This window comes from Loxodonta africana, chromosome 1, assembly GCF_030014295.1.
Source record: "Loxodonta africana isolate mLoxAfr1 chromosome 1, mLoxAfr1.hap2, whole genome shotgun sequence".
Classification (NCBI taxonomy): Eukaryota; Metazoa; Chordata; class Mammalia; order Proboscidea; family Elephantidae; genus Loxodonta; species Loxodonta africana.
Window position 1 is genome coordinate 200,044,549 of NC_087342.1, and position 27,281 is coordinate 200,071,829.

General features: G+C 38.7%; 1 pseudogene; it reads right to left on the reverse strand.

Annotated features, from left to right (window-relative positions):
* Positions 1-5,313: 5,313 nt before the first annotated feature.
* Positions 5,314-9,812, reverse strand: LOC100670572 (pantetheinase-like; annotated as a pseudogene).
* Positions 9,813-27,281: the final 17,469 nt, after the last annotated feature.

Below are 27,281 nucleotides of genomic sequence, written 5' to 3' on the forward strand. Positions count from 1 at the left end.
ACGTTTATAGAAAAAAAACAATCAACCACATGGTTCCCAGGCTTCAGTACTTTAAAAATAAATTACAAAAGCCAATTTTAGAAAACCTAGGGTTTCCTATCATCCTTAGACAACAAATGACCTTCCCTTATTGCAGGGTCTGTGAGGATCAAACGAGCAAACGTGTGTAAACGAGTGAAGAATAACTAGCTTTACAATTGTGAAATTATTGTTTCTCTCATCATGGGAATATTTGAGCTCTGCACTTTATTCACCTTTGTTTCCTCAAGATGGAGAAATCAGAATGAAGGGGCACTACAAATTGTGTAGTATTCAGTATTTCTGTATATGCCACCAGGGTTGCCCAAACCAAGGCAGCAGGTCCTAAAAGGAAGCCAGCAGCAAGCCCTGCCCATCCTAAGCGGAGAAAACAAGAGAGAAAGGAGGAGAACAAGGATGAGAGGGCCAGCACTGGCTCTTGCACGTACCTGTGTCTCCAGGACCTAGCACAGTGCCTGGTAAACAAAAGGCCTAATAAAGGCAGCATGTAAGGGACTAGACTAATTCTTGTCCCAGTATTACCACTCCCTTGCTGTTGGACCTTGGACAGCTTGCTTTCCTTATCAAGTCCTCGGTTCATCTAGCTAATCTAGACTGACCCAGGGAAGATAATACACTCTGACTTCACAGAGTGGTTTTGAAGGTGAGGGGAGATGTGCACTCAGGACACTTGGTGAACTCTGAAGAGACAAGTGCACGCATGTGCGTATACATGTTTAGGTGTGGGGGGGGTATGTACGATAAAGATTTGAAATATACCTCTGTGTTGCCACTGAATGTATTTGCTTATATATTAATATTTAATGACTAGAACACCATGTCCATTTTCTCATTAACATTTTTCCATTAATAAAATTGACTACAATTTAAGAATATATATTTTTCTATAGGACCTTTATCAGTCACTATTCTCCAAACCAAAACCAAACCAAACCCAGTGCGGTCGAGTCGACTCCGACTCATACCAACCCCTGGTGGCATAATGGCTAAGTGCTACCACTGCTAACCAAAGGGTTGGCAGTTCGAATCTGCCAGGCACTCCTTGGAAACTCTATGGGGCAGTTCTACTCCATCCTATAGGGTCGCTATGAGTCACTGTTCTCCAGAAAAGCATGAGAGACAGAACGAATAGGAGATATGTATCATATTCATACAAAATAGAAATAGGTATATTTTAAGAAACTAGCTTACCCAGTTATGGAGGACGGCAAGTCCAAAGTGTGTAGAGAAGGCGTGCAGCCTGGAAACTCAGGCAGGAGCTGAGGTTATGGTCTTGAGTCCAAAATCTTTAGGGGAAACGGTAGGGTGGAAAATCAACTCTGCAGGAATTAGCGTTTTGGTCTGGTCATAGAATGTCTTCTTCACCAGGAAACTTTGCTATTTGCCTTTGAGGTCTGTCAACTGATTGTACAAAGTCTACTCACATTATCAGTGTTATCTTCTTTACATAAAGTCAGCTGACTGTAGATGTTAATCACAGCTATAATAATACCATCACCACAATGCTTAGATTAACGTTTGATTAAATAACTGGCCTAGCCAAGTTGACACATGAAACTATTTTTGTATTTTTAAATGTAGCCTGCAAATATTATTATGTGGCCTGAACTGGCTGTCATGGGGAAAAAAAAAAAACAGTGAGTTATACTCTGCTGCCTCAGAAATGCTGGTTGAAGCCATAAGAGTAGTTTCATTCCCCAAGGAAAGCATTGAGACGAGGAAGACATATCTGTAGAACTGAGTCCAGCAGCGCTCCTCACTTGTAAGTCATGGTAAATAAAATCGGGGGTGGGGAGGTAGGGATGTGGGGGTGGTAAGAGGCAAAAGAGGTCAAAGAAAATCAAAATTGTGGAACACTAGAAGATAAGGGGTAAAAACAGCTTTAAGAGGGGCAGATCAATTGTTTCATTATTGAGAGTAAAAACTGAGAAGCAGCCTCAGGTTTGGTGATATAACAAAGCAAGGGATTTTTTATTTGTATACTAGAGGAAGGAGCCCTGGTGACACAATGGTTAAGCATTTGGCTGCTAACCAAAAGGCTGGCAATTCAAATTCACCTGAGGCTCTGGGTGGGGGAGGGGAGGGGGGAAGAAAAGACCTGATACTCTGTTTCTGTAAAATGACAGCCTGGGAAACCCTATGGGGCAGTTCTATTCTGCCCTATAGGGTAGCTATGAGTCCGAATTAACTCAACAGCATACAACTACATATTAGAGAGGAAGGGTCAGAAGAGTGCTTAGGTCAAGAGTGGGAGGAAAGAAGCTGGAACCACCGGCTTAGTAACACAGCCTCCAGACAACTATCTAGGAGAGAGATAAAAGAAGGCAAAAAAGAACAAATCTGAGACAATGAGGAGGGAAGGCACCAGCATCGCGGGCAGACAGTGGAGCCCAGGCCTTAAGTACACTCATTGGATCAGGCAGTCATAGCCTCTGAGAAGAGAATCCAGGAAAGATGGTAGCAGAGGAGACCAAGAGCATTTTCTACTGTCCAGAATGTCTCCAGTTCACTGGTTCTGGACTGAATTATATTGGGTAGGATACCTGATTCTTAACAGCAAAGAAGAAATCTACTGTACAGTCTCAGAGGTCACCTCTATGTGTCTCGAGGAGAATACTTCGTGTCAAGCTCTGTATAAAGCAGGGTGGACATTATTAAACATATTGGAAATGGCTAAACTGTTCAGGCAAGAGATTTCATGGCTCAGTTATCTATCTAAAATTATCTTTTTATAGCTCATTTGTCTATTGAAATTTGATTACGGTATATTTTTAAAAACTGCTATCCCAAATAAATGCTCTGTGCTTTTTCCGACCAGTGTCATAATGGACTGACATCTATGGTTATCAGATTTAGAAATAAAAATAGAAAATTTCACAAAGCACTACTACAAGAAATTCAAAAGGACATACTTAAGTGGAAAAACATACCTTGTTCATGGATAGGAAGACTTAACATAGTAAAAATGTCTATTCTACCAAAAGCCATCTATACATTTAACGCACTTCCGATCCAAATTCCAATGTCATATTTTAAAGGGATAGAGAAACAAATCACCAATTTCATATGGAAGGGAAAGAAGCCCCGGATAAGCAAAGCACTACTGAAAAAGAAGAAGAAAGTGGGAGGCCTCACTTTACCTGATTTCAGAACCTATTATACAGCCACAGTAGTCAAAACAGCCTGGTACTGGTACAACAACAGGCACATAGACCAATGGAACAGAATTGAGAACCCAGACATAGATCCATCCACGTATGAGCAGCTGATATTTGACAAAGGACCAGTGTCAATTAATTGGGGAAAAGAAAGCCTTTTTAACAAATGGTGCTGGCATAACTGGATATTCATTTGCAAAAAAATGAAACAGGACCCATACCTTACACCATGCACAAAAACTAACTCCAAGTGGATCAAAGACCTAAACATAAAGACTAAAACGATAAAGATCATGGAAGAAAAAATTGGGACAACCCTAGGAGCCCTAATACAAGGCATAAACAGAATACAAAACATTACCAAAAATGATGAAGAGAAACCTGATAACTGGGAGCTCCTAAAAATCAAAAACCTATGCTCATCTAAAGACTTCACCAAAAGAGTAAAAAGACCACCTACAGACGGGGAAAGAATTTTCAGCTATGACATCTCCGACCAGTGCCTGATCTCTAAAATCTACATGATTCTGTCAAAACTCAACCACAAAAAGACAAACAACCCAATCAAAAAGTGGGCAAAGGATATGAACACATATTTCACTAAAGAAGATATTCAGGCAGCCAACAGATACATGAGAAAATGCTCTCCATCATTAGCCATTAGAGAAATGCAAATTAAAACTACGATGAGATTCCATCTCACACCAGCAAGGCCGGCATTAATCCAAAAAACACAAAATAATAAATGTTGGAGAGGCTGCGGAGAGATTGGAACTCTTATACACTGCTGGTGGGAATGTAAAATGGTACAACCACTTTGGAAATCTATCTGGCATTATCTTAAACAGTTAGAAATAGAACTACCATACAATCCAGAAATCCCACTCCTCAGAATATACCCTAGAGATACAAGAGCCTTCATACAAATAGATATATGTACACCCATGTTTATTGCAGCTCTGTTTACAATAGCAAAAAGTTGGAAGCAACCAAGGTGTCCATCAACGGATGAATGGGTAATATAAATTGTGGTATATTCACACAATGGAATACTACGCATCGATAAAGAACAGTGACGAATCTCTGAAACATTTCATAACATGGAGGAACCTGGAAGGCATTATGCTGAGCGAAATTAGTCAGAGGCAAAAGGACAAATATTGTATAAGACCACTATTATAAGATCTTGAGTAACAGTAAACCTGAGAAGAACACATACTTTTGTGGTTACGAGGTGGGAAGGGAGGGAGGGTGGAAGAGGGTTTTTTATTGATTAATCAGTAGATAAGAAATGCTTTAGGTGAAGGCAAAGACAACACTCAATACATGGAAGGTCAGCTCAATTGGACTGGACCAAAAGCAAGGAAGTTTCTGGGACAAAATGAATGCTTCAAAGGTCAGCGGAGCAAGGGCGGGGGTCTGGGGAACATGGTTTGCGGGGACTTCTAAGTCAATTGGCAAAATCATTCTATTATGAAATCATTCTGCATCCCACTTTGAATGTGGCGTCTGGGGTCTTAAATGCTAACAAGCGGCCATCTAAGATGCATCAATTGGTCTCAACCCACCTGGAGCAAAGGAAAATGAAGAACACCAAGGCCACACGACAATTAAGAGCCCAAGAGACAGAAAGGGCCACATGAACCAGAGACCTACATCATCCTGAGACCAGAAGAACTAGCTGGTGCCCGGCCACAATCGATGACTGCCCTGACAGGGAGCACAACAGAGGACCCCTGAGGGAGCAGGAGATCAGTGGGATACAGACCCCAAATTCTCATAAAAAGACCAAACTTAATGGTCTGACTGAGACTAGAGGAATCCCGGCGGCCATGGTCCCCAGACCTTCTGTTGGCACAGGACAGGAACCATCCCCGAAGACAACTCATCAGACATGAAAGGGACTGGTCAGCGGGTGGGAGAGAGACGCTGATGAAGAGTGAGCTAATTATATCAGGTGGACACTTGAGATTGTGTTGGCAACTCTTGTCTGGAGGGGGGATGGGAGGATAGAGAGAGAGAGAAGCCGGTAAAATTGTCACGAAAGGAGAGACTGAAAGGGCTGACTCAAGAAGGGGAGAGCAAGTGGGAGTAGGGAGTGAGATGTATGTAAACTTATATGTGACAGACTGATTGGATTTGTAAACGTTCACTTGAAGCTTAATAAAAGTTAATAATAAAAAAAATACAGAATTTCTAGTTAAATGTGAATTGTAGATAAACAATAAATAAATTTTCAGTACAAATAAGTTCCAATTTGGGAGATGTAAGTACACTAAAAAAAATTCCATGTATTTGAAATTTGAATTTAAGTGAGTGTCTTGTATTTATTCTGGCAACTCTCCTGCCACCAAAACATGTATTACCCTTGGATAAAATTTTCCTTCAATAGAGTTTGGTCCATCAGGTGCCCCGAGGGCATAAACTTCTGATCCCTTCTCAGACATCTTGTAGCTTAGATGACAATAGAGATCTCTGAAACAAATTGTGTAATTTCCTGTGACTCCCTTGTGCTCCACCAAGGTGAAATTATCGAAAAAAGGCAGTGGCCTTAAATTCCTGGTTTCCCGCTAAGCATGCTTCTACACTATCGGCATAAGAAGACCAACTCACCACGGAGCGATATGGATGGGAATCCAGTCGGGTGAGAAGGAGTTTTCCCTCCTCTGTCTTCATATCGTAATGAAACGCTCTTGGAGAATCCACTACAGAGATGCCACTTCCTGAACATCATAAGTTGGAAATGTTTTTTGGAATAGGAAGTGAAAAGTGACTTCATACTTGTTACTGTTATTTTAAACTCACATTAACATTTTACTACCTCTAAGATGGCACTGGGTTTTTTGGAACATGGGATTGCTACGAGTCAGGAATGATTCGACTATACCTAACAACAAGACATATATATTTCAGTAAAACATGCCTATAAGGACAGACAAGTGAAAGGAAATCTGGTAGAATAAGGTGTATGGAAGCCAAAGAACAGAAAGTTTCAAGTAATAAGTGGTGAAATTTGGGAATTAAAAAAAAAGGCAAAGTAGTGTGTATTTAAGTTGAATTAAAAAATAAATACATAGACCTACAAAAACAATTAGCTTGATATTGATTCTATAGTATGTTACCATATAAATATTCAAAAACTAAGAATTGGAAAACATGTATTAAAGAGTACATGCTAACTAAAGGAGTATTGGTTTTTTGTTTGTCGTTTGCTTGCTTGCTTTATTACACCAAACCTGTCAATCTAAAAACTCACATATTGCCCATCATTTTCATCAGGGGGCCATGGATATTAGCTGCAAAGAAATATCCACCCATGCCCATAGCCCAAGCTGAGTGGAATTTAGCAGCTGAAACATGTGGCAAAATATTCATCCTAGTCATCAAGAAGAGTATGGTGTCCACGTGGAAATTTTTTACCAGGATCACAGCAGGATCATGGAAGAGTCTATCAAAGCAGGTAAAAATGCCAGACCGCCCCATGGTGGTGTTAAAAGTTCTTACCTCAGGCCTCTTAGGTGACTTGAATTGATCTTCACCCATGAAAAGGTATTGCTGTGATAAACAGGAAGAAAAACAAAAAAAACCTCTTCTAAGAAGTTGGCCCTAACATTACTGTGTATAAGCTATAACTAGTGCAAGCTCACATCTATTAGTTGGCCAACGAATTGATGGCCAATTTCATCTCTGGCCGCCATCTTCAGAGAGAAAGAGCAATACCTTAAAGAATCAGAGGCTACTCAAGCTAAAAGGAGTCTTAGGTTCAACCTCCACATTCAACAGATAATGAATACATGGAAATCCTTATTTATAAAGGCCCTCTTGAATCTTATAAGTATTGGAGCAAAACAGATAACTTCTATTTGACACGAACACTTCAACTATTTCCTGTAGGCAGGGAATTTTCTTTGCTCGTTTCTTCTCAAGACCAACTCTATCTGGTGAAGACTTTTTTATTCTTGCCTCAACACATTGCCAGGACATATTTTTAAAAGGACAAAACCCAAAAGTTGACCTTACCTTTCAATGCAATTAGTTCCTGTGGCTCTCACATACTCCCAGCTGCTCCGCACAGGACACTTCTGGAGGATCTTCATAGGATCTTACCTGTCCTAATCATTACTTTCTATGCTTTGTCTCTACTCTGCTTCTAAAGTAAGCTTATTACCACAATAATGATATTTTCTTCTTCTAGCCCACATTGTTATGTAAATAATTTGCAAATTGGTTCTACCTTATGATAATGTGCCACCAATTTCCCTTCAGAATCAAATACAGAATCAGTGTTGTATTCCTAACTGTCATCAACGGGGCGCTAAGAGTCACTAGCAGTACATGGCTTCTTGTTCCCAATGTTTGCCACAACATAGACAGAGTTGTTCTTGGCCAGGCAGCTAGTCTTTCCTGCACCGGGGTGTGACCAAATCTGGTATGTGTTCATAGAACAAGGAAAAAATAAAAAATAAAGCTTAGTGTTTAATGAAATTCATAATGATAGTTGCCTACATATATTATCATTTCACTAATAATCACAAAGTAAACACTAAATGACCACAACTAGAAGAGGAGCATTAAGGCTAGAAGAGAAGAAACCAAGTTTGTGGGAATTTGGTTAAAGAAATATGTTCGAAATACCCTATGGTAGGACATAACCAAAACTGTGTTTTGTTTTGTTTTTTCCATTCATAGCATTTATCATAATCTATTATGTGTGTGTTCATCTTAAAAAGTCTCTCATATTCTACAAACATTATGGAGTAAGCACACACATCTCTTGTTCACTGAATGCAGCATAGTGCCTGGCAGAAAAGAGGCATTCAAATATATTTGAATAAGTGAACCAAAAGACTGAGGTAGGGCAGAGAAGGTTTTTTTCAGAGAACTGTTCAACCTGGTTGGAGGAGAGTCACCCTTAGTGAAAGAAAGGAAAAGGAAAATTTAAAAGAACATTTCAGACTCCTGACATAGAGAGCTTTGCACAAGAGGCTAAGAAACCTGGTCCAAGTTTAATAAACGAAAAGGACAGAAGAAACAAAATCTGAGTTTTCTTTTACACAGATTAATTGTGGAGAGGAAAAGGAACTGGAACGATGAATGAGAGACAAAATGTTTGGGAAGCATTAGGGAGCTGTTTCAATAGTCCACATAAGATGTGTTGAAGACAGAACCTGGACACACTGTTCATGTGGGCCCAGAATTAGCTTGGCTACTGTCAATAATAATAAAGTGGAATAATGAGGAGGAAGAGAAGAAGGAGGGAGGAAAAGAGAGGGAAATGGGAGAGGGCAGGGAGAAGCTGAGAGGAAAAGGAAAAGGAGGAGGAAGGGAAATGGGAGGAGGAGAAGGAAGAAGAGGGGAAATAGGAAGAAATAAAAGGAGGGGGAACATCTTCTGTTGAACATGTACCAGTAAATGGGCTAAGTGCATTATATGAAATCCCTAGCTTTTCCCACAACTCTAAATTATAGGTACTTTGTTTGTTTTACCTTTGCCTTACAAAGGAAGGGACTGAGAATTAGACAAGTTAATTTACTAGTAGTGTGTGGCAGTGAAATCGGATTCCAGATTGGTCTGACTCCAAAGCTCCAGCTCCTGACCACTAAAAAAAATTGGAAAATGTTCAAATGAAGGGTTTTCTCTTCTTGATAGCTGATTTTCCCCACAGACCCTTCAAACAGCTAAACAGAAAAAATCGAGATTGGTGCATTCAGGAGAACTTAACACCCATCATAGATGGATGGGCAGAGAAACCATAATTACATGCTAGATAGATGACACATTCCCATATTAACAGTAATTTCAAAACATCTTCAAAGGATTTTATTGTTGTAATCACTAAAATTATTACAGTATGTTTTTATCAGCAAAATCAGATAATTTTCACATATTTATTTCAGTTAAAATTAAATTATGTGTATATATTTAAAGAATATTTTCAAGCTATCAGATTTTAATATTCTTGCTACAATGCTTTAATAGTCTATTTCTACCAGGTTCCTGCTATTAAGCACACAAGGTGGCAAGGTTTGCAATTAATTTTTACTCATATTACAAGAGCAAATAAACTCTCAGTTAATTGTCTTTGATAGAGCAGGCTGAAATTTTGCCATAGACAGGAAGGAAAAAATATCAGCTGGTTCACAACGAATTTTAGTTAAATCAATATCATAATCTGTTATATAGCATTTTTTGATACCAATATTTTCATAGTTCAATTTGAAGTTTATCCAATCCACGTGTCTACAAAACACATTGCCCAAACATAAACTATTTCTCAGATAAACATGAGTTCGAATCCACTTGACAGCAATGGGTTTTTAATCTAACACCATACTGACAGGCGGGGCCTTATTGGCTTTGGCAGGAGTTCAACGTTTCTAGAAGGTGTTAGTGCTAAATAGCTGTTCACACTGATAAGCGCTTTTGCTGTATTTCTGAAGCTGGACCATCATACAGAACTGATTTCAAAATAGAAAAATTAAAAGAGCTAACTCTACAGTTAACATATTTTCATTAATCCTTCTAAACTTACTCTCCAAACATGAAATATTTCCATTCTTTATATTGACACTCTTCTCCCAGTGTCTCAAGGAAAATTTCTATTCTCCATGCCATATCAACAGGTAAGATGAACTGACTTCAATCTTTGTTCCGAAATGTATGTATTGAATCCTTAAAAAAAAAAAAAAAAAAAAGCCACAGTCCAGCAATTCTATGCAAAAAAAATACTAGCAACCAATTCTCACTTTCCGTTCTAGAGACCTGGGTTTGATTCCAGGCCAATCAATGCACCTCACGCGCAGCCGCCACCCATCTGTCCGTGGATGCCTGCACGTTCTTATCATGCTCAGGGGTTTCAGTAGAGCTTCCAGGCTAAGATGAACTAGGAAGAAAGGCCTCGTGAACTACTTCCGAAAATCAGCCAGTGAAAAGCCTATGGCTTACAGCGATCTGATCCCGTTGTGCATGGGGTCACCATAAGTCGGGCGCTGATTTAATGACAGGTAACAACAACAACTAGAGTGGTAGCTAAAGCATTGCTCATAGAGTTAAAAGATTCAGTACTGAGCATCTGAAACACCATAAGTTAGGAAATGTGAACATGACACTTCGCTCTCTAATGCAAAACGGAAAAAATATTTCTACCTTATGAAATCATGGCAAAGAGAAAAATAAGACATGTTATCAGGATGGACCAGTCCCTGGAGAAGGACATCATGCTTGGTAAAGTTGAGGGTCAGCAAAAAACAAGAAGACCCTCAACGAGATGGATTGACACAGCAAATGCAACAATGGCCTCCAGCATAATAACAATTGTGAGGATGGTGGAGGACCGGGTAGTGTTTCGTTCTGTTGTATGGAAGCTTGCTATGAGTCAGAATCAACTTGAGGGCATCTAACAACAATATGCAAAATGTTTTGTAAACTTTAAAGCACTAGGCACCTATCTCTGATGTATTTACATTTTCCGGGCAAGAATATACAAATAAAGTTGACTTCAGATGTAGGGAAAGTATGAACCTAACCTCAACCTTATCCTTGAAGGAACTGGTGGTACAAGGGGCTCATAACAAAGGAAAGAGGAAGGATGCAAGGAGTGTAAAGATGCTATAGGTTGGAAAATAACAGAATGATAAAACAGCAGCTTTGGTGACCCATGGCAGATGATCATTTACTGAATAATTTCTATGTGCTAAATGTTCAAACATAGCAATGATGGTGAGCATGGCACAGGACCTGGCAGTGTTTCATTCTGTTATACATAGGGTCACTATGAGTAGAAACTGACTTGAAGGCACTTAACAACAACTACAAAGGAAGAAAGGAGACCTAGTGGTGCAGTGTTTAAGCACTAGACAGCTAACTAAAAAGTTGGCAGTTTGATTCCACCAGCCACTTTGTGGGAGAAAGATGTGACAGTCAGCTTCCTTAAAGATTTACAGGCTTGGAGACCGTATGGGATAGTTTTCCTTTGTTCCATCGGGTTGCAATGAGTCAGAATCGACTGGACAGCAACACCTTTTTTTTTTTAATATGTTCTATGAGTCAGAATCGACTCAATGGCAATGGGTTTGGTTTTACTTTAAAGTTGAAAAGGTATATAAGATACATGCCTCTGAGGAATTTATAACTTGTGGTAGATACTACTAGTGCCCCCTAATATTTATGAATCTCTTCCCTTTCCTTGACATACAGGGGGATTATACTTCCTATCACATCTAAAGTTGTCGCGGCGATATAACCTTCTTTGGCCAACAAAAAAATGAGTTGAAATCACATAGTGTGCTGGGTGAAAGCGTTTAAGAGGCAGTGTACAATTTCTCTATGTTATTTTCTCATGCTCCAGAGATTATAGAAGCAGAGGTTGATAAAGAATTTGCATAAGATGAAAAAAGCCTGGGGTCTTAAGCCATGACATAGAGGCTAACTGCCCTGGAGTGGATTCTTTATGGGCAAGACACAAACTTTTGTTGTGTTAAGCCAAGAGACTTAAGTATTATTTGTTACTGCATTATAACCTAGCCTATCCTAACTAATAGATATGATAAAAGTGTGGCAAAATGAAAGACAGTACAGTATATATATTTGAGACAGAAGGAGCTGGGTGCTTTATTCCGGCTCAGCCACTTATGACTTGGTGATCTTGAATTTATTACTTAGCCTAAGCCTCAATTTTCCCTTTCAAAATGGACATATTATTATTATTATGGTGCTTATTTCATAGGGTCATTTTTGTGTGAGAAAGTACTTGGCTTTCAGTAGGTGCTCAAAAAATGCTCATTATTATTATTTAAAAAATTTTTTATTATATAGGCAATATTAAATGCATTTGACAGTCTTAAAAATGGATACAACCACTTTCGTCAGGGCCGACACACAAGGACAGATGAATGTGCTGAGCAGGGTGCTGAGGAGCTGCCTGGCACTGGAAACAGCAGTCAGCCTTTGGAGGTATGGGGGGCAAAACCTGCCCTGCCTCTAGGACACTGGGGTGAAGGGGCCATGGAACCCTGCAGGGGCATTTTTGCATTATGTGATTATTTAATCTTTTCCTCTCTTTTTCAAAATTTTGAATATCTTGTGAGACCAGGAGTAGAAGGCAAGTGAGGGCATTTTTCACTGCAGAGAGCCACCCACCAGCACTCTTATAGAGATATAAGAACCTTTTTTTCTCCCCTAACTTCTCCACCAATTTGAAAGTGAATACTTTTGGCAAAGGGAGGAGAAAAACAACACGGCCACCTATTGGGAAGCTTGGGATTTTTTTAAGGAAAAAAAATTGCATGAATCAAGATGGAGAAAATGTCATGACCTGAAATGCACATTTATCACTCCCTGTCTCTTGGTTGGTCTCTCTCCCAGTGTACTCAGCCTGTACTGGAGTCCCACTGAAGCTCTCTCATCACACAAAAGTGAATTTCCAAAAAACAAAACCCACTGCTGTCAAGTCATCCCAATTCATAGCAAACCTGTAGGATGGAGTAGGACTGCCCCATAGGGTTTCCGAGGCTGTAACCTTTACAGAGGCAGACTGCCACATCATTCTCCAGTGGAGTGGCTGGTGGGCTTGAACTGCCAACCTTTTGGTTAGCAGCTGAGTACTTAACCACTGTACCACCAGGGATTCTTAAAGATGCATTTAGTAAAGGAAAAAAAAAAAGGCTTGGTTGGACATGGTCACAGCCCAAAGGTCTTCCACCATATGGCGCAAGTCTTTCTTCCCTGACAGCTGGAACATAGGAACTGTGTCATCATGGCCACGGCCCTAACATTGTGGGGTACAGCCAGCTACTTGGTGGGCCTATCGTGGTCCTAGCATCTGGCCTTTGTTAGCCCTAACATCCCAGCACTGAACTGCACGCTAGCCTGGTCAAACCAGATCGGCTATGTCAGCAAACTACCAGACACTCGACTCCAGTCATGACCTTGTGGGTTAAGAGCTTTGCTCTCTCCAGCATACCTGACCAGGAAATGTTTGATTCTGGTAAACTCAAGTTCTCTCAGATCAAACTAAAAGCACACTCCACGATTAGAGAAAATCACAAAGCCTTCGTCTCTGACGATGTGAAGTTTGACAAATACTGGGCTATAAGCAGAGGAAATGACATCACTCTCAAGATCTGTGGCTGCTCCTAAATACATAACAAACTTTCTTGTTTTGCTTTAGGTCTTAAAAAAAAAAAAAAAGAAAAAGGCAGTTAAATTCATCCAAAAGCACAAGATGAATTTTAGCGAAATATTTACTGAAAGTTACCCAGAATGGTACAGTTTTTTTTTTTTTTTTTACCCAGAATGGTACGGTAATGTTTAAAAAAAAAAAAAAAAACGGTGTCTGCCACAAAATGTTCATTTCAAAATGGTATATTGAAGACATGTATCACGGCTGCAGGTACATTGTTCTCCTCTCAAAAGGGCATGTTTTGTAGTGTGAGTTTGGTATCAGTGCTATATGCATAGACTATCGTTTGAGGGATCTTTTGACTTTGAAGATGTCCTTTTATTCACTAAATTATACACTTTCAAGAGATTATGTTGTTATTGAAAAAGACCATTTAGTGCTTGATTAAATACATAATTCTATGAATGTGACTTTCTGGTTTCCTAACCAGGAAAAGATGATCTGGTGGTTTCACTATCAATCCACTAGCCATGCTTCTCTAAGAGTGTCCATTTGAGTCTTGGGGAGGCAGGCTAGCTGGGTGTTACTAGGTAATCATTTCAGTGGGATTATGGCAAGAGACGGAGAGGTGTCGTAATTTAAGTGTCTTGCTCAGATAAATAACTACCAGAACAAATAAATAAAATCATTGAAAATCTTAAAGAGAAACAAATAAGATATATGTGCTACAATAAAAGTAAAAACGGATTTAGACTTATTTAGGGCGACAAGGCTAATTGCAGCACAGGAGTTAAATGCCATTGTCATTAAGTTGATGATATAAAATGTATTTTTTTTTTTTAAATAAGGAAGTCAAAATTGCTTTTTGGGCCCTCCAAATCCATTAAGGTACAAAAAGGTGATTTAAAAAGCTTTAATTGTATATAGAACTTTCTTGAAATTGAGTTATTTGTACCAAATGAGCACCACAAATGTTTCCTACAGAAGAAATAGCAATTAAAGATTTAAAAGCATATCGAAATATAGCATAAGTACATGTGTTAGAAAAAAATTCAGAGTCAAGGAGTAGTCAGAGCAGGGTAAGAATGTAGTAAATACCATTAAAAAAATAATGAAGTCAATACACTGCCAGTGTTTTATTTTAAGAAAAATATTTCTAAGGCAAGTTAGTGAATTTTTTGCAGGGAAAAGTTAAGAAAATATATGCATTTGAGGAGCAGTTCAAAGTTGTTTTCCTGGCGGGGGGTGGGGGGAAGAATTTCTGTCAGGCATTTTAGAGCGTTCTAAACCCAACAAAAGACTTAACAATGTGATACAGTGACTACACATCAATCATTTTTATAAAAATTATATTCACTTGTTTTGGGTATCAGACTATTTAACATTATTTGGTCACAACTTAATTGAGGTAACTTTTTTATGATGGTAATATAATACAAAGCAAATACAAACATTTTATGTCTTCTTGGGTGAGAGGATTACAGAAAAGAAACTCTAGGCAATATATCCACTGATTTGTAGTAAAGGTTTTCACTACAACATTCCTTTGTTATTTAATACATTAGAGCACGGATCAGCAAACTATTTCTGGAAAGGGTCAGGTAGTAAATATTTTCAGCTTTTCAGACCACACAGTCTGTGCCACAACTACTCAATTCCACCGTTGCAGTGCAGAGCAACCACAGGCCATACCTAATCAAATAAGCATGGCTGCATGGTACAAGGAAACCCTGGTGGCATAGTGGTAAAGACCTATGGCTGCTAACCAGAAGGTTGGCAGTTTGAATCCACCAGGCACTCCTTGGAAACTCTGTGGGGCAGTTCAACTCTGCCCTATAGAGTAGCTATGAGTCGGAATCGACTCAACAGCAGTGGTTTGTTTTTTTGTTTTGTTTTGTTTTTTGGTATGGTACAAAAAAAAAGGTTAATGCACTTGGCTGCTAAGCATAAGGTTGGCAGTTTGAGTCCCCCTACAGACACCTTGGAAGGAAGGACCATAATCTGCTCCCAGAAAATCAGCCACTGAAAACCCTATGGATCAAAGTTCTACTCTCTGACAAATACAGAGTTGCCATTAGTCAGAATCAACTCAACTGCAACTGGTTTAAGTCCCAATAAAACTTTTCTGTATGGGCACTGAACTTTTGAATTTCACATAATTTTCATGTATCACAAAATGTTATTCTTTTGATTTTTTAATAATTTAAATATGTAAAAACCATGCTTAGCTTATAGGTCATAAAAACAGGCAACAGGCTAGATTTGGCTGACCTCTGCTTTGGAGCCATCCGCATTAACGTGCTTACAGGTTGACAAGACAGGCAAGGCACTCGATCACTGCTCAATCACTGCTGAAAAAGACAGAAGAATGTGAAGGGCCTCCCACAGGTTCCTAGATATAAGCCAACTGCCTTCTGAAACACGTCAGTGCTAGATACCCAGTGAAAGCCAATCCAGGGATGCTGAGTTTATTGATTTTCTAATTGAAATATGTTGGGTGGCTGAACCTCATGAAAATGCGTGTACTTTAAACAATCAGAGGAGACATAATTTTAGAAATAAATACATCACACTTGATTTTCTTCTTGTTATAGTCACATTTAATCGTAACAGCTAACATACACGGAATTGCTTTCCATGAGTCAGGAACTTGTCTAATCACCTCAAATATATTAACTTATCTCTCTTAAAAAAAACTAAGCATTGAGTACAACAGTTATTCCAATTCTATACATTTTTACCTTTTGAAATATTGCTACTATTTGTCTAGTTTGAATTATTAGAAGGATGTGCACGGGTGACTGGTAATTCACTTATACCAGAGATCAGGATTATCAAAAACTCCAGACCCATCTTTGTTTTCTCTAGCATCCATCTTTAAAATATTATTCAAAAAGAAGAAGAAAAAGGTGAGAGTTAGAGAACATACATATTCTACCAACTTAATAAGTACGCGATAGTGGTTATAGCTATTGTCATCAATACTAGTGCTTGCGTCCTGAAGTCTGATGAAGCTTTTGATGTCTGGTCCTTCTCGTACCACCTCCCAAACAGAGTTACTGTTAAGACAGGTCGAGATGTTGGCTTCAGGCTAAACAGGCGTCCGTCACTTGACACCTAATTAACACAAAGAAAGGTAGACAGAATGTACCTTTAAGTTATACAATTCTATAACATACTTTTAAAATTCAGCATAACTGGATGAAGAAACAGATTTAAAAAACATAGATCAAATGCTGTTCTAGCAGAAATATTTGAAATGTTGCAGTGTACAGGAAAAAATGGAGCCATGGAATTGGCACTGACTCTTTTATTATTGAAACGCTTGCAACTACTCTTAATTAACGTATCTAAGGAAGCCTCTCATGAGTTAATAAGCATAAAGCAATGGATTTGGGAGTATATAAAAGAAAAATCTAGTCCTATCAGACAAGATAGAACTTCACCACAAAAAGCCAGAAGGGGAATTTGAACTGAGCCCCCATGGTCCTTTGCACCCACTCACCACCCCCGTCTAATTTTCCCACTCACTTCTACCCCATCCCCACCTCCCTGAAGTTGTTTCTACCAGGAAGGCAGAGTGAAAGCAACACCTGCAAGAAAAGTTGGCAGAGGAGAATGGCTGGGCAGAGTGCATGTGCTGGAAGGAATTATTTCTGGAGTCTAAAATAAATAGTTTTGCTCCCTTGTCAACACCAGCCACTGTTAGATTCTTCTCCCTCAGCTTTTCTTCTTTCCTTTTCTCTTATGGCGATGCACCAGGCCTTGACCCACACAATGAGAGGAATTCCTTTCCCTACCTAGGCCTTCCCCTTGCCAGTAATCTAAGAGCCTTCCTCTAATGGGCCTGTCCCTAAAACTACTCTCCTTGAGTCTCCTTCCTATTTGATAGACCTTCAACAGCCCAGCCTCCTCCCATATTCCCCAAAAATAAATATATTTCTTTATTCTCAAGGACACATTACTTACTATCCTAAGAATTCCCAGACAGAAAATTCAGTCTGCTCAGTGCTCTTGGTGATTCCCAAGACCAATTTTACCCTTCCCAAATGGAAGTTTTTATCATATTTTTAAGCTCCGGGGCAGGTTTTCGTGTTAAAAAGTTCTTTTTCTTAGGTGAAATTAATTGGCAATATCAAGAATAGGTTCCTACCTGAAATTCTCCAGGTGCAAGCTGAACGTCACTCAGCAACACCTCAGGGAAGACATACTGGGTTCCAAAAGTGCCGCTGAGGGAGAACATTTCAAAGCTGGTGGAAGCTGCTTCGACTGAGTCACCACAAGTTTCTAAGGCAGTTGTTCTGCATTTCAGCATAGTACAAATCTACAGGAAGTAAAGGCAAAGCAATAAGTCACAACAGAGCCGATCGGCACACTCTCAAACCTAGAGAAATGCCTATGCCCTTTATTTAGTAAAATAATGTCACTTCCTCATTCGATTAACCCAATTCATTGGTGAACAGCTAATGAAACTAGTAATAAAAACAAAGGACTTAAGACCCCAGTACTTCCAGCAATTCACTTGCAAACAAATTTACCACATAAAGAACCAATCAGATCTTTGTCCTATATCCATGGACAGCTATACCCTCATTGTCCTTATCAATGATTTCACTCATCAGAGCATTCAATTTGTTAAAACGTTTTTTAGCTTAGATACTGGTTCAATCTCTATCCTATAGCCTATGACATGTATGAGGGAAATTTAGATTTGAAAGGGGCCCTACAGATGACCTAGAAGTACTGTCTGTGATCCAGAAAAGTCACATACTTTGCATCTGATTAAGGGTTGAAACAGTCCCAATTAAGTTCTTCCACTATTCTACATAGCTATTTGAATGTAAATTCTAAATACATGAGCCTTCACACCAGGTAAACCAAAGACCCACAAAGGACTACCCATATCCATTTAACCCCATCTGTAGAAAAAAAATTTTTTTTTTTTTTTGTAGAGCATCTCCCATTGCAAGCCTGTTCCAAGCCACCTTCCTCTGTTGCCTTGTCTTCCTGCTTCTACTCTTGCAGGTGGAGGGCAAGCATTTCAGGGCAAGTGTGTTAAAAGAATGTCATGGATTGAATTATGCTCCCCCCAAAATGTGTGTACTAACTTGGTTAGGCCATGATTCCGAATATTCTGTGTTGTCCTCCATTTTGTGATTGTAATTTTATTTTAGGAGGGTTAGGGTGGGAATGTAACACCCTTATCAGGTCACATCCCTGATCCAATGTAAATGAAGTTTCCCTGGGGTGTGGCCTGCAAACAGAGAGTCCGGAACCTCACATCACCAATAAAGTAGCACTGGGAGCAGAGCGCATCCTTTGGACCTGTGGTTCCTGTGCTGAGATGCTCCCAGACCAAGGGAAGACTGATGACAAGGACCTTCCTCCAGAGCCAACAGTAAGAGAATGCCTTCTCCTGGAGCTGATGCCCCGAATTTGGACTTGTAGCCTACTAGACAGTGAGAGATTAAATTTCTCTTTGTTAAAGCCATTCACTTCTGGTATTTCTGTTATACCAGCACTAGATGACTAAGACAAGGAGACAGAACTAACTTTCAAGTAAAGGTTGTATAATGAACACATGCCTCTATTTTGGCCCATTGAAACCTACCAAAAATGCAGTAATTTTTCAAAAGATGCAAACCCACAAGGATGAGGAAAACAAGAGAATAGAACACAGCAACTATTTTAGAAGCTGGAGTATTGATGGAAAAGTGGTAAATGATTTAGCAGACCTAAGAAAGCCAATGTTGAAAGACAAGAATTAACCTCATTTTTATGCTGCATAATACACAAAAGACTATTTCTACAAGCATCTGGAACAGGAGATGAAGTTGGGGCAGATGTAAAGAAAATTGATGAGAAGTCATTAAGAATTTCTTAGATCCTGAGTTACCCTCATGGATGGAGAACTGTCCCTCCCCTGCTCCAGTAAAAGACAGAGAATATATTTCCTAAAGAAGGGAAACAGGGTTACAGATAACTGGCAAAAGCTTTTAACATGAAAGAGAGAGCAGCACAAGTAGATGAAGGTAACTTGCAGTGAACAGAGACTATTCAGGGCAAAAAAGATCGAGAAAAAAATTTCTTTAATAGCTTCAAAGGGATAAGAGAAAATACTGCATCCACAATATATATATAGACAGAGATACAGATATCTATATGATGACAAATATGGGAGGAAGATTCAGAAATTAAAATAAGCTCTTATAAATTGAAATGGTGATAGTAAGAATGTTAAATCCAGGGGAAGATTTGGAAGATCAAGAAGAGGAAATCTCAGAAATTAGAGAAAAGAAATAAAGAGATGAAAAATAACCAAGAAAAGATTGGAAAAATTAGGGAACCAATTTAAGAGGGACAAGATCTAGATAGAAGTCCTAGAAGGAGAGAAAAATAAAATGGAGGGAAAAAAATTTTTGCAAGTTTTGGAGGAGAGAGAAGGTGAATGAGGGAAGAATGTCACATGTAAAGAATCGGAAATTAAAATAACTTCAATATTCTCAGGAGAAAGTAAAAAAGGAGGAAATATCTTCAAAATTCTGAAGGAAAATTATTTCCTCCCTCGAATTTCATATATATGTAAATAATTTGAGAGTAAACACATTTCAAATATGTAAAATCTCAAAAATGTTTACCTCCCCTTCACTTTTTCGGGAAATAGCTGACAACAACAACAAAGAAAAGGTCATAAACCAACAAGAAAGACATGGAACAGAAAACAGAAAATCCACACAGGATGTGGATAAAGAAAATCTTTCCCATTGTGATGAATAGAGATCCCAGGATGACAGCTATGGTGTACCAGACTCAGAAGGCAGCCAGTTCAGATTAAAGCAATGTGACTCAAGCAACAATCATGCTGGAGACTGTGCCCCAACAACACAAAGAAGTAAATAAAGAAACAAGAATAAAATCAGGGAATTCAATTCAAGAGAATTCCTAGGATGACAACAAGGGAAATTCCAAGATGATGACAATACTGTCCAGAGAGAGAGGCAGATTCTTTTTAAAACTTTCTTAACTTGATGAAAATGACTTTGTGGGCATATGTTTTGAGATACTATTGAAAGACCAGGGAATTTTAACAAAAGATTCAAGAAAAGTTAAGCAAATAAAAAGACAATGAAAAGTTCAGGAAAAACAAAGAGAAAAAGAAACTACAATCTATACACTGAATGATGTTTGCATAGTCATGAAAATATAAACACTAAGTATTGACACAAATAAAAGATTTTGGAAAGATGGTAGAAGGGACAAAGCAGAATGCTATAAAAAATATTCATCTACCAGGCTAGACACTAAAAAGATAATGGCTGAAATTGATGATTTTTTTTAAAAAAACAGGAATATGGAGAAATGTAAATTCCAGAAGAAATGGATAAGAGTCAAAGGGTCCCCCGGATGAGGAATGGGATAGACTAAAGAGGGAACCGCTGTTACATAAACTTTTAAAAGAAGAAATAGAACCAATCCAGGTTACAAGAAGGGATAGAAAATCTTACATATGAAAATAAACGAAAAGAAAAAAGGAGTGAATCTGGACTAAAATTGAATAAAACACAGAAGTATTATTCAGAAATATAGAGATGTGTACATTTCAGAAGAAAAAGCTAAGAGCTACAAAAGCATTTGCTACCAGAAAGGAGGTTGGATGTACTGTGGAGGGAATCACTATTATTTAAGACTTTAGTGCTATTTGTCTTCTTGCTTAAGTACATGCATTACTTTGATTAAAATTAATGAAAAGGAGAGAGATAGAACCCATCCAGGCGATAACGGATAGGCCATCTGGCATATGAGAAGGATTAATCGGGCAGTTCTACTCTGAACCATAGGGTCGCTATGAGTTTGAATCAACTCTAAGGCTCTTGAAGAAATAAAGTGACTAAATTAGGAGGTACTGGATTCAGATTGTAGGCTTAAGTAATAGAGCCAGTGTTTATACTAGTGAAACCTGGCAGTGCAGGTCTGATAATTAACTGAAAAAGTCATGTTTATTTTTATTGACAATAATAGTAATAAAACAGCATTTATTGAGTACTTTGTGCCAGACAAAGTGTTAAGCACTTTACATTTATTGATTAAATTAAATTTTCTCAAAGCCCTATAAACCGAAATCAAACCAGTTGCCATTGAGTGGATTCCAACTCATAGCTACCCTGTAGGACTGAGTAGAACTGCCCCATAGAGTTTCCAAGGTAGTAATCTTTACAGAGCCCTGACGGTGCAGTGGTTAAGAGCTCACCTGTTAATCAAATGGTCTGCAGTTTGAATCCACCAGCAGCTCCTTGTAAACTGTGTGCAGATGCTACGAGTCAAAATTGACTTGACTGCAAAGGGTTTGGTTTTTTGTTTTTTTTTTTAATCTTTATGGGGAGCTTTGGTGGTGTAGTGGTTAAGGGCTTGGCTACTATCTACTTGACGGCAACATGTTTAATTTTTGTTGTTTTGAATTCTTTATGGAAGCCGACTGCCACATCTTCCTTCCATAGAGTGGCTAGTGGTTTCCAACCACCAAATTTTAGGTTAGTAGCCAAGCACTTTAACCACTGTGCCACTCCTTGAACTACCTTAGGGTCCTCAACTATAAGCTCTAATTGTATGCACTACTCTTCCTTTGCATCATTTGCCACAATAACGTTAGTGATTTTCTTAGTATTCTGTTTGTTTTGACTTAAAACAACAATTTATTCTCTTACAGCTCTGGAGGCCTTAACCCACATTCAAGTTGCTGGGAAGGTTGGTCCCCTCTGGATGCTTTGAGGGAGAATCCATTTCATGCTTCTCTCCTAGTTTCTGGTGGTTGTGGCAACCCTGGGCATTCAATTGTCTTGTGGTGGTGGTTTTAAGGTGCCATCAAATTGGTTATGAGTCATAGCGACCCCATGCATAACAGAACAAAATGCTGCCCCATCGTGTGCCATCCTCACAACCGTTGCTGTGTTGATGCCCATTGTTGCAGTCACTGTGTCAATCCATCTCATGGAGGGTCTTTCTCTTTTTCGAAGATCCTGTACTTTACCAAGTATGATGTCCTTCTCCAGTGACCGTTCTCTCCTGATAACAAGTCCAAATTAAATGAAATGAAGTCTCACCATCCTCCCTTCTAAGGAGCATTCTGTCTATATTTCTTCCAAGACAGATTTGTTTGTTCTAAGGGCAGTCCACATACTTTGCCAACACCATAACTTAAAGGCATCAATTCTTCTTCAGTCTTCCTTACTCATCATCCAGCTTTCGCATACGTATGAGGTGACTGAAATACCATGGCTTGGATCAGGTGCACCTTGGTCCTCAAAGTGATGTCTTTGCTTTTCAATACTTTAAAGAGGTCTTTTGCAGCAGATTTGACCAACACAATATGCCCTTTGATTTCTTGACTGCTTCTTCCATGGGCATTGGTTATAGAATCAAGTAAAATGAAATCTTGACAACTTCAATCTTTCTCTATTTATCGTAATGTTGCTTATTGGTCCAGTTTGAGGATTTTTTTTTACCTTATGTTGGAATGTAATCGGTACTGAAGGCTGTGGTCTCTCATCTTCAACATTCAGTGCATCGAGCCCTCTTCACTTTCAGCAAGCAAGGTCGTGTCATCTGCATATCACAGGTTGTTAATGAGTCTTCCTTCAATCCTGATGCCCCATTCTTCTTCATATAGTCCAGCTTCTCAGATTTATTTGCTCAGCATATGGACTGAATAAGCATGGTGAAAGAATATAACCCTCACCACACCTTTCTGGATTCTAAACCATGCGGTATCCCCTTGTTCTGTTCAAACTACTGCCCCTTGGTCTATGTACAGTTTCCATATGAGCACAATTAAGTGTTCTAGAATTCCTATTCTTTACAATGCTATCCATAATTTGTTATAATCCACACAGCTGAATACCTTTGCATAGTCCATAAAAGAACGGTAAACATATTTCTTGTATTCTCTGCTTTCAGCCAATATTCATCTAACATCACAATGATATCTCTTGTTCCATGTCCTCTTCTGAATCTGGCTTCAATTTTTGGCTGCGGCCATTTGAATTATTTCAGCAAAATTTTTCTCGCATGTGATATTAATGGTATTGTTCAGTAATTTCTACATTCTGTTGGATCACCTTTCTTTGGAAAGAGCATGAATATGGATATTGGCCAGGTAGCTGTCTTCCAAACTTCATGCCAAAGGCAAGTGAGTTTTTTGTTTGATCCTTCTCCCCACTGGAGACATGGTGGCACAGTGGTTAAGAGCTATGGCTGCAAATCAAAGAGTTGGCAGTTTGAGTCTACCAGCTACTCCTTGGAAGCCTAGTAGGGCAGTTCTACTCTGTCCTCTAGGGACTCTATGAGTCAAAATCAACTCAACAGCAAAGTGTTTGGTTTGGTCTTGGTTTTCTCTCCACTAGACTTAAATTCTATATCTGTCTTATTCATGTTGATAACCCCAGAAACTAGCAAGTAGCTGGAACAAAGCAGGTATTGTGTAAATATTTACTGAAAGAAAATGAATCCACATGACATAGATGAGGAACCAGAGAGTATGAGGGGTTGGCCCTCAGCCAGGTGGCTACTACTTGGTGAAGCAGGGATTCACTCAGATTTTCTGACTCCACATCCATGTTTTCAATACTTTATCTCAAGCTTCAGTATTTAATTTTAATTTTTTTAGCCATTTTTATCCGTAATTCCCTACACTGCCAAGTAATAGGTTTTATACTCTGAAGGTCTAGGTGCTGGTGATTGGATGACTCACCTTAGTGGAAGGAAACAGGAAAGACCACAGGTGCAGATAGTAGTCTAAAGAGGAAAAAATTCTAAGTGCATTGGATAAACATAACAACTTCATTATTTTATTCACTTCTGTCTTCTATAATTTCTTTAAAATATTTAGGCTGCTCCCTTCTCACTCCCCTGCAGCAACTGCTCCTAATCTTTACTTTCTTTAAGCTCTTTTAGTCAACCTGTTACCACCTGCTACTCTATAAAATACCTCATCTTCCTTCTTTCCTCAATTCCTTTAGAGATTTAAAAAATATGCATATTTGCTACAGAACACTTGGAGAATTTGTGTGGCCAGGTAGGGGTTTATTTCACATTCACCTCATTTCCTTCCTCTTCTGCCCCTTGGTTAGGAAGTAGCATTTGGTGATAACAGAGCCATTCTAGCATAATAGATCATCAGAGTTGGTCTGTGAAATATTATCAATACAATACATTATCAAAATCTGTTACCCTCAATTCTCAAACCCAAAACTCTCTGAAAAGAAAGGATTATTGTAATCCATTTGGCATTGAAACCTAACCTGAATGAACGTGACACTATAGTGTACTTATTTAAGAAATTCAGGTGAATATTCACTGATTTTATACCAGAAATGTTAACATGTTTGATTCTGGGTGCTACTCCCAAACTCTTCTGCTGATGTCAAGTAAGATGTATTAGTGTCTTTTTCAAATTGGAAAATTCTGAACTCCAAAGCACATCTGGCCCCAGGATTTGGGCCATTGACCAGTAATAACAACAGAAGGATTTGTTTTACTCGAGCTCATTGCTCTCTGAAGAATCCAACAGAGCTAGGCTTTCTCCCAACAGTAAGAAGGGGTCTACCATTATTTTCCCCAGGTGAAACCAAGATTCTGGAGAAGGCAGAGAGGTAGGCCAAGATTGAGGGATTGAGAAGGAAGCAGAGAGAGTGAGAAAGAATTAAGAGATTGCTGTCTTGTTTTTTAATTAACTTTTTTCATTCAAAAATATATCACAAAAAAATGATATATCACAATTTTTTAATTTAAAAAATGCATATGGCAAAGTACAACCAGAATGTTCCTTAGAATCAAGGGTGGCAAGACTACATCTCACATACTTTGGACATGTTATCAGGAGGGATCAGTCCCTGAAGTAGGACATCATGTTTGGCAAAGTAGACAGACAGTCAGCAAAAAAGAGAAAGACCTTCAATGAGATGGATTGACACAGTGGCTGCAACCATAGGCTGAAGCACAAGAACAAGAATATACTCTCAATATCCTCACTTCCCTTTGGCTTTTCAGCCCAGTATAACAGGCTGTCTTTCTCACATGATGAGCCAGGGCAGCCTTTCGGTGAAGAAAATACCCGAGAAGTTCCATGAGAAATGAATAGATGGAGGCATCGTATATGAAGGAAACACCTGGGCAAACATCCAGAGGTTCTATACATGTTGGCACATACGGGAAAATGTCTTGGTATCACAGGAGCTCAGGACACATGTGGGCAGCAGTGAGAGAAGAGGCTGGGAGGGACCACACATCAAGTTCTTATGTATTTTATATTAAGGAATATGAATTGTTAATCAGAAAATAGGAATTTTAAGCAAGAGAGTGATATAATTATAATTGGTTTTTAGTGATTTTGCAATTGTAGAGAATGGACTGGATAGAGTTGATACTGACAACAGGAAACCCAGGAAGGAGAATATTGCAATAATCTGGAAGAGATAAGATGGAAGCCAGGCCAAGGAAGAGAAGAACAGAAGGAGAGAAATGTGAAGACTACTGTGAACTTGTTCTTAGGGGTTCCATCTCATCATACTGCAACCATTCCTCCTTTACTTTGGAGATTATGGGGTATCTGAATCATTACAACAATAAACATTTCTACTGTACAGCCTCAAAAGTCACCACTATGTGTCTCAAGGAGCATACATAGTGTCAAGCTCTGTATAAAGCAGGGTGGACATTAGTAAACACATAGAGAAATGGCTAAATTTGTTCAGGCAGGCTATTTCATAGGTCAATTATCTGTAAAAAATTATCTGTTATTTGATTATGGTATAATTTTAAGAACTGCTATCCCAAATAAACATTCTGCTTTTTTCCCAACCAGTTTCAAATCGGACTGACATCTAGGGTTATCATATTTAGCAAATAAAAATACAGTATGTCTGGCTAAATTTGAATTTTAGGTAAACAACAAAATTTTCAGTATAAATATGTCCCTACCTGGGGGACTTATGTACACTAAAAAAAGAAAGAAAGAAATGCCATTTATCCAAAACTCAAATTTAACTGGGTATGTTGTATTGATTCTGGCAACTCTTCTGCCACTAAAACATGCATTACCTGTAGATAATAGGTTCCTTCAACCGTGTGTAGTCCATCAAATGCCCCCAGGGCGTAAACTTCATCTGATCTCTTCTCAGACATCTTGTAGCTTAGATGACAACAGAGGTCTCTGTGACAAACTGTGTAATTTCCTATGACTCCCTTGAGCTCCACGAAGGTGAAATTATCAAAAAAGACAATGCCCTTAAATTCCTGGTCTCCCATTGAGTTTGCTTCTATACTGCTGGCATAAGAAGACCAATTCACCGCAGAGTGGTATGGATGGGAATACAGTTGGGAAAAGAGGACTTTTCCCTCCTTCATCTTCATATCATAATGAAACGCTTTTGGAGAACCTGGTGCATAGATGCCACTTCCTAAAATTCATAAATTGGAATTGTTTCTTTGAAACAGGTAAGTGAAAAGTGACTTCATAGGTGTTACTGTTATTTAAACTCACATTAACATTTTACTACCTCTAACACAGGGTCACTAGGAGTCAAAAATAACTTGACTGTACCTAACAACAACAATAAGGTATATATTCCAGCAAAATATGCTGATGTGAACAGACAGGTGAGAGAATACCCATAGAGTGAGACGTGTGGAAGCCAAAGAAGAAGAAGTTTCAAATAAGTGATCAAATTTGGAAACAGAAGAAAAACAATGTACATTCAAAGTTCAATTAAAAAATAAATACATAAAACTACAAAAAAAAATTAGCTTGATTCCATAATAGGCCATCAGACAGATATTAAAAAAAAATTAAGATTTGGAAAACATGTATGAAGACGTATATGTTAACAAGTGAATTTTTTTTTTTTTTTTTTGCTTTATTACAACAAACTTATAAAACTTAAAGTAGAAGGTCAGTGAAAAAGAGGAAGATG